The sequence below is a fragment of the Ranitomeya variabilis genome, chromosome 2 (assembly GCF_051348905.1).
Source record: "Ranitomeya variabilis isolate aRanVar5 chromosome 2, aRanVar5.hap1, whole genome shotgun sequence".
In the NCBI taxonomy this organism is placed as follows: Eukaryota; Metazoa; Chordata; class Amphibia; order Anura; family Dendrobatidae; genus Ranitomeya; species Ranitomeya variabilis.
In genome coordinates, this window is record NC_135233.1 from 716,201,607 (window position 1) to 716,207,606 (window position 6,000).

Consider the following 6,000-nt stretch of genomic DNA (forward strand, 5'->3'; position numbering starts at 1 on the left):
TCAGTACAGAAATACAGCACCATAACCACCATAAGTACCTAAATACATTACCAGAACTACCAACAATACAGGAATACAACCACCATCAGTACATGAATATAGACCCAGAACCCCTGTACTGTTTCCTCCTACATGCCCCCCATTCCCCCATACTGTTTCCTCATACATGCCCCCCATTCCCCATAATAATAATCATAATAATTTTTATTTATATAGCCCCAACATATTCCGCAGCACTTTACAATTAAGCGGGGACATGTACATGTACTGTTTTCTCGTACATGCCCCCATTCCACTGTGCTATTTCCTTATACATGCCCCATCTCACCCTTTGCTCCTCATTTTGTGCCCTCAAATCTCCCCCCACACATTAAATTCCCCATCCCCACTCCAAATCTCCCCCCATGCACTTAATCTTTGGTGTCTTCAGCTCCACTGGAGCACTTACCACCCATTCTGCGCCTCTGGCGAGTGACGTCAGTAGCGTGATCAAATGATCTGATCACGCTGCTGGTGTCACTCTGACTCGGCGGTCAGAACTTCAATCGTACTCACGTCTCTAAGATGTGAGTACAGTTGATCTCTTGCTTCCGGCGCGCTGCAGCTTCTCTGCGCCGACTGTCAGCTTGCACCCGGGGCACATGTCCTGGCTGCCCTCCCTGCCGGGAAAAGTAAGATCCCGGCTGGGACAGTGGGACAGAGTCTGAAATTCAGGACTGTCCCGCTGGATCACAAGTACCCACTTTGCTGCTTTGTACAACACCACAGACCACACCAGTGCCATACAAACCCTATAATAACTGCAATCCTCCAGCAAAGCCAGGTGTCTAGAACAATACACCATGTAATCACCCAGGACATAGCAGCAGAAACCCCCCCATTGTGAGTGCTGTTCCCCAAACCTGCTCCCAGCCCGCTCTGCTATCACACCCAGCACCAGACCCTGCTGTGCCCCCACTGCCCAGTCCTCACCTGCACTGCTCCATGCCTCACATTGCAGTAGGCTCTGGGTGAAATCATCCTCCTCCCTCGATATGATAGGAGGACTCAATTGTGACTCTCTCTGTGCCTGTGTGCAGGGGCAGCTGATAACGCGCACAGGATTTTGGGAGCTGCAGTTCCATGCGGCTGTCCTCTGCTTCCAAAAAAGCGTTACCGAGCTACAGCCCACATAAGAGATCCGGCTATGCGAAGACTGAGGTGGATGGGCGGGCCAATGGGCAGCCGAAACCCCAGACTAAAAAAAAACCCCTTGCAGCCATTGAGACGGCCCGACTATGCCCCCCTGCTGGGGAAAGTAAGGTCAAAATCGGGACTGTCCCGCTGGATCCAGGACGGTTGGGAGGCATGTTACACCTGATAAGAGGTGGCTTATCCTGTGGTCTGCACTTGTTAAGTTCAATCAGTAGTAGAGATGAGGGAATACATTCGCAGGACCACTGTCCAGTTGCCTAGTTAGTTTTCCATGGCTGCTGGAAAGGAACCATGATCTCTATCACCTACCTGCTATCATCCCCGTCTCATCTTGAGATTAACTTTATAAGCAAAAACCAAGTTGCCACTGTGTGGCTGCCTTCACTTTTAACCATTCAAACAGTTTTAATGCACAATCTGTTAGCCCAAGACCACGCCTGGAGACAATCTGACATCTAGTGGCTTAAATATAGAACTTCAATATGAAATAATTCACATGGCCATCAATCCGTTAGGCTTCTATAGATTTTACATCATTGCTTTCACTCACATCACAAATTTATTCTTATATCATGAGATAGGGTTATTTGGTTTTTTTTACTCCCTAGCCAGCTTTTGAAAACTTTAACATTATTATCACTATTTTTAAGTTTTTAAAAACTTCCATTCATTGCACAGAAGTAACTACTCTGGACCATGTTTTAATATTTTCTAGTCATCTTAGAATATAGTGTAAAGATCTTCTTCATTTCAGTTGATTTATGATAGCATTTATGACACTCCTGTCAATAATACTGCCCAAAATTAAGTATCGGATCCCTGCCATACTGAGACTTCCCATCTGTTCGATATACAGTATGTTAACTGACTCAAAAGGTAAAACGTGATTTTGGCACTAGCTCAATAGTACTTTAGTGTTCAGCCTTTCACCCCTATACCAGTGTCTCACCATCACTTAAGAGGCACCTGGGTCATGGAGCTGCCACTGGCCAGTGGACTGAGTTAAGGGAAGCATTGTGTTTATGACTGGTGAAAGGTAGAGTGACAGGGACAATGACAAAATTGTTAAAAATAGCTTAGTCAAGAGATAGCAGAGTTCAAGTAAAAGGGAGTCAAGCAGTGACACCAGACAGAGAGAAAATAACCGAGATCAAGGGTTTATCAGAACAAAAGTGGATAAGAAAACTGAGATCAATCCAATAAAAAGCAAGTAAGGATAGAATAACAACAAAATAAATGAAGAACTGCAGGACGTAATGGGAGAATTTCAATAGGGAGCCATTAGTCCTCCTTGGCATTCAAAGCGGTCTTGTAATTTGTCCACTGGTAAGCAGGACCTTGATTCATTACACCATTGTCTGGGTGATGAATGTGCCACCCATCTGCTTAGAAAGACTGACACCACTATCTTTTACTGTTTCAATATTCTTTTGTATATATACTCTTAAACAATTAAAACCTGTGAAATGTACAAGTGTAATTTTATTTTTATTTAAAATCCCTACCTGATAGTCATTTCCAAAGCTACCTAGAAGTACTGGCCGGAGCTGAGCCGCCCCTCCCCCCGTGGCGTAAGAGAAGGCCATCATGACAATGGTATGGAGGGAGGGGTTAGGGTGAAGGAGGTGGGGGTTCGGTTTGAAGAAAAACAGGGTATGAGAGGGGGATGGGAGTGGCCTAATCACTTCCCGCTCTCTAAGCAACGTGTGTGCACTCACCATGGCGGCCGTGGATCGCGTTCTTGAGAGCTTGAGGGCAGCAGCGGCGTTGCAGCCCCAGGGCTGGCTGGAGGAGCAAGTGGCGGCCATCATCGGCGGGAGCTCGGTTTCGGTGCCGGCGGCTGCAGCGTCACCGGTGAGGCGCACGATGCGGACTAGGCCGCTGGAACGCTTATCCCCAGATTCAGCTCCCAGGGCCCCCCGCAGGCGCAGGAGCCCCTCCAGGGACCCTCCAGGCTGGGCGCCGGTAAGTCGCGCTGCCAGCAGGCCCCGGCCTGGGAGGAATCCTATAGCCCGGCGGGGTCCGTCAGTGGCTGCTAGGCCTTCGCCCCGTAGTGCTCGTGGGGCTGAGCCAGCACGCACCAGGCATCTATCAGGCATTTCCATTTCGGGGGGCCGCGGCGTTGATGTTCCTGCCACGCGGCCTGCCTCTGCAGCATCATCTGGCGGGCGAAGAAGCGCGGCACGTGTAGGGGGGGCAGTCTCGGACAAGGAGGAGCGGGGCCTGCTCTTTATGCTGCTGTAGGGTGCTCACCTGCGCGGGTGGATGCGGCCACGTCACAGGAGTCGTCCCTGGATGATGGGAACCCGTGCGCTGCTGCAGCAGGATCTCAGGCGCGGCAGCCTTTCCATAATCAGCAACCGGGTCCTTCTACAGCTACGGCTGATACGGTGTTGCAGGGGTTTTGCTCGAATTCAAGCCAAGGGTCCCAACAGCAGGCTTCCACGGACGGTCCAGGCATAGATCCATCAGGACAGTGGCATCAGGAGCCCGGCATTCCGGCTGGAGGGATCACAGCTCCCTCGCAGCCTGGTGAGTATGCGTCTTTGTCATTACTGTCTTCACAGCTTTCTTCTCCTGCTGTTGGAGGGCTGCAGGGGGAATTGTTTTCCGTGGGCACAGAAGGGGTCCCGGGTGGGGTTGACGGGACAGGTGTGGGTGCAGTGCTAGCCAATGTAAGGGATTTGCTGGTGAGGCTGGAGAGGGGAATGGAGGAGCAAAGGCATTTGGCGGCGTGGGTAGGTCCGCATGGAGGGGCTGTCGGCTTAAGGGAGGTGGTGGTGCCGAACGCGGTACCTGTCTCTGTCTCGGTGCACACTGAGAAGGAGAAAGAGTGTAGGATTCATCTGGATGATAGGGCTCATGGGGAGGTCTACATATGTTTTGAGGGCCCTCTGGGGGCACACCTTAAAAAAGAGGTTAGGGAGAAGATTTTAAAAGATGAATACATGGAAATTTTTTCGCTTCTCCCTTTGGAAAAATTCAATTTGGATAAGGGGAAAAAGGAAGACAGCAAAAAAGAGGAGGAAGAGAAGCGTAGGTGGTGGTTAATACCGCAGACTTTCATAAACTGGCTTCTGGCCTTTGCAATATTGGCGAGTGTAATTGGGGAAAGAGCGCCAGAAAATTGTTCTGGCCTTTTTTGCTATATGGATTCTATTGGGGAGGCTCATAGAGTATATGGAAAGCTTTTGGGTTGTTTTTGGTTTCTTTGTGGATAGATGTTTGCCCATGGGTTGTTCCATATCGTGTGCATTGTTTGAAACTTTTAGTTCTTTTTTGGAATGGGTAGTGAAGGACGTTTCAGATTGTGATTCCGTTACTCACTATCTGGATGATTTTTTGTGTATCGGCCCATCAGGGTCGGATCGTTGTTGGAGGCTTTTGAAGGCTGTGGATTGGGTGGCTGATCGCTTTGGTGTACCCTTGGCTCCGGGGAAGATGGAAGGCCCGAGTACATGTTTGAGTTTTTGGGGCATTGTTATAGACACAGTTAAGTGGGAGTTCAGATTGCCTGTGGAAAAGATAGAGGGGTTGCGCAAGGACTTGTCCCTGGTTCAGCGTTTGAAGAAAGTGACGTTGCGGGAACTTCAATCTTTGCTTGGAAAGCTTAATTTTGCCTGTCGGGTTATGCCCATGGGGAGAGTGTTTTCAAGGAAACTGGCGAGGGCCACGGCTGGTGTTCGTGCCCTGCATCATTTCATCCGATTACCGGCAGAGCTGAAGGAGGATTTGGCAGTGTGGAGTACGTTTTTGGAGACTTATAACTGTCGTTCTTTGCTTATGGATGAAGTTATGGACAACGATTCGTTGGAATTGTTGACGTATGCAGCTGGAGGTGTTGGCTTCAGAGCGTACTTCAGAGGGCAGTGGTGTGCAGCACCCTGACCGGCAGAGTGGTTTTCGTCGGGTCTGGTTCGAAACATCGCGTTGTTGGAACTTTTTCCTATTTTGGTGTCAGTGCATTTGTGGCAACAGGAATTTCGTAATAGACGCATTCGTTTCAACTGTGATAACATGGGGGTGGTTTGCGCGGTAAACTGTCTCACGGCGTCGTCACCGCCCGCGGTGCGGGTGCTTCGACAGTTGGTGTTATCATGTTTGGCCCTGAACTCTCATGTTACGGCGTCTCATGTGCCTGGTATTCGTAACTCCATTGCCGACTCTCTTTCTCGATTTCAGTTCGAGCGCTTTCCGTCATTGGCTCCGGAAGCAGAGGCCATCGGTTTGGAATGCCCGGTGGAACTTTGACTTGTGGCATCAGGGAAGCGGAAGAGTTGATCAAGTCGTCGCTGGCTCCAAAAACATGGGAGGCTTATCAGGCGGTTTGGTCATCTTGGGAAGGGGTATTGGCGGCTTGCCCTGGTGTGGGGAGGGCACTGATGAAGAAGTAGGGGCATTGTTATCTTGGTTAAGTCGTGGGGCTTCGGAGGGTTGGTCTTGTACGAAAGTGTCTCGCATTATGGCTGCGCTGGCTTTCGGTTTCAAATTGCGGGGGCAACGGGATTTGTCCAAGGCTTTTTTGGTGAGACAGGCTGTGAAGGGTTATCGTAGAGGGAAGGGTCAATTGGATTCGAGGCGTCCGGTGTCTTTTTCTTTGCTGGAAAGATTGGGGGAGGTGTTGGTTTCATGTTGGGGGTCCGATTGTGAATGTCGTCTGTTCAGTTTGACCTTTTCGTTCACATTTTTTGGTGCGATGAGAATCAGGGAATTGGTATCTCCCACCAAAAAACTGATGGGGGCATTTTAGCACAGGATGTGTGATTGTCTCGGGGGCGGGTGGAGTTTTGGTTACGCCGTTCTAAG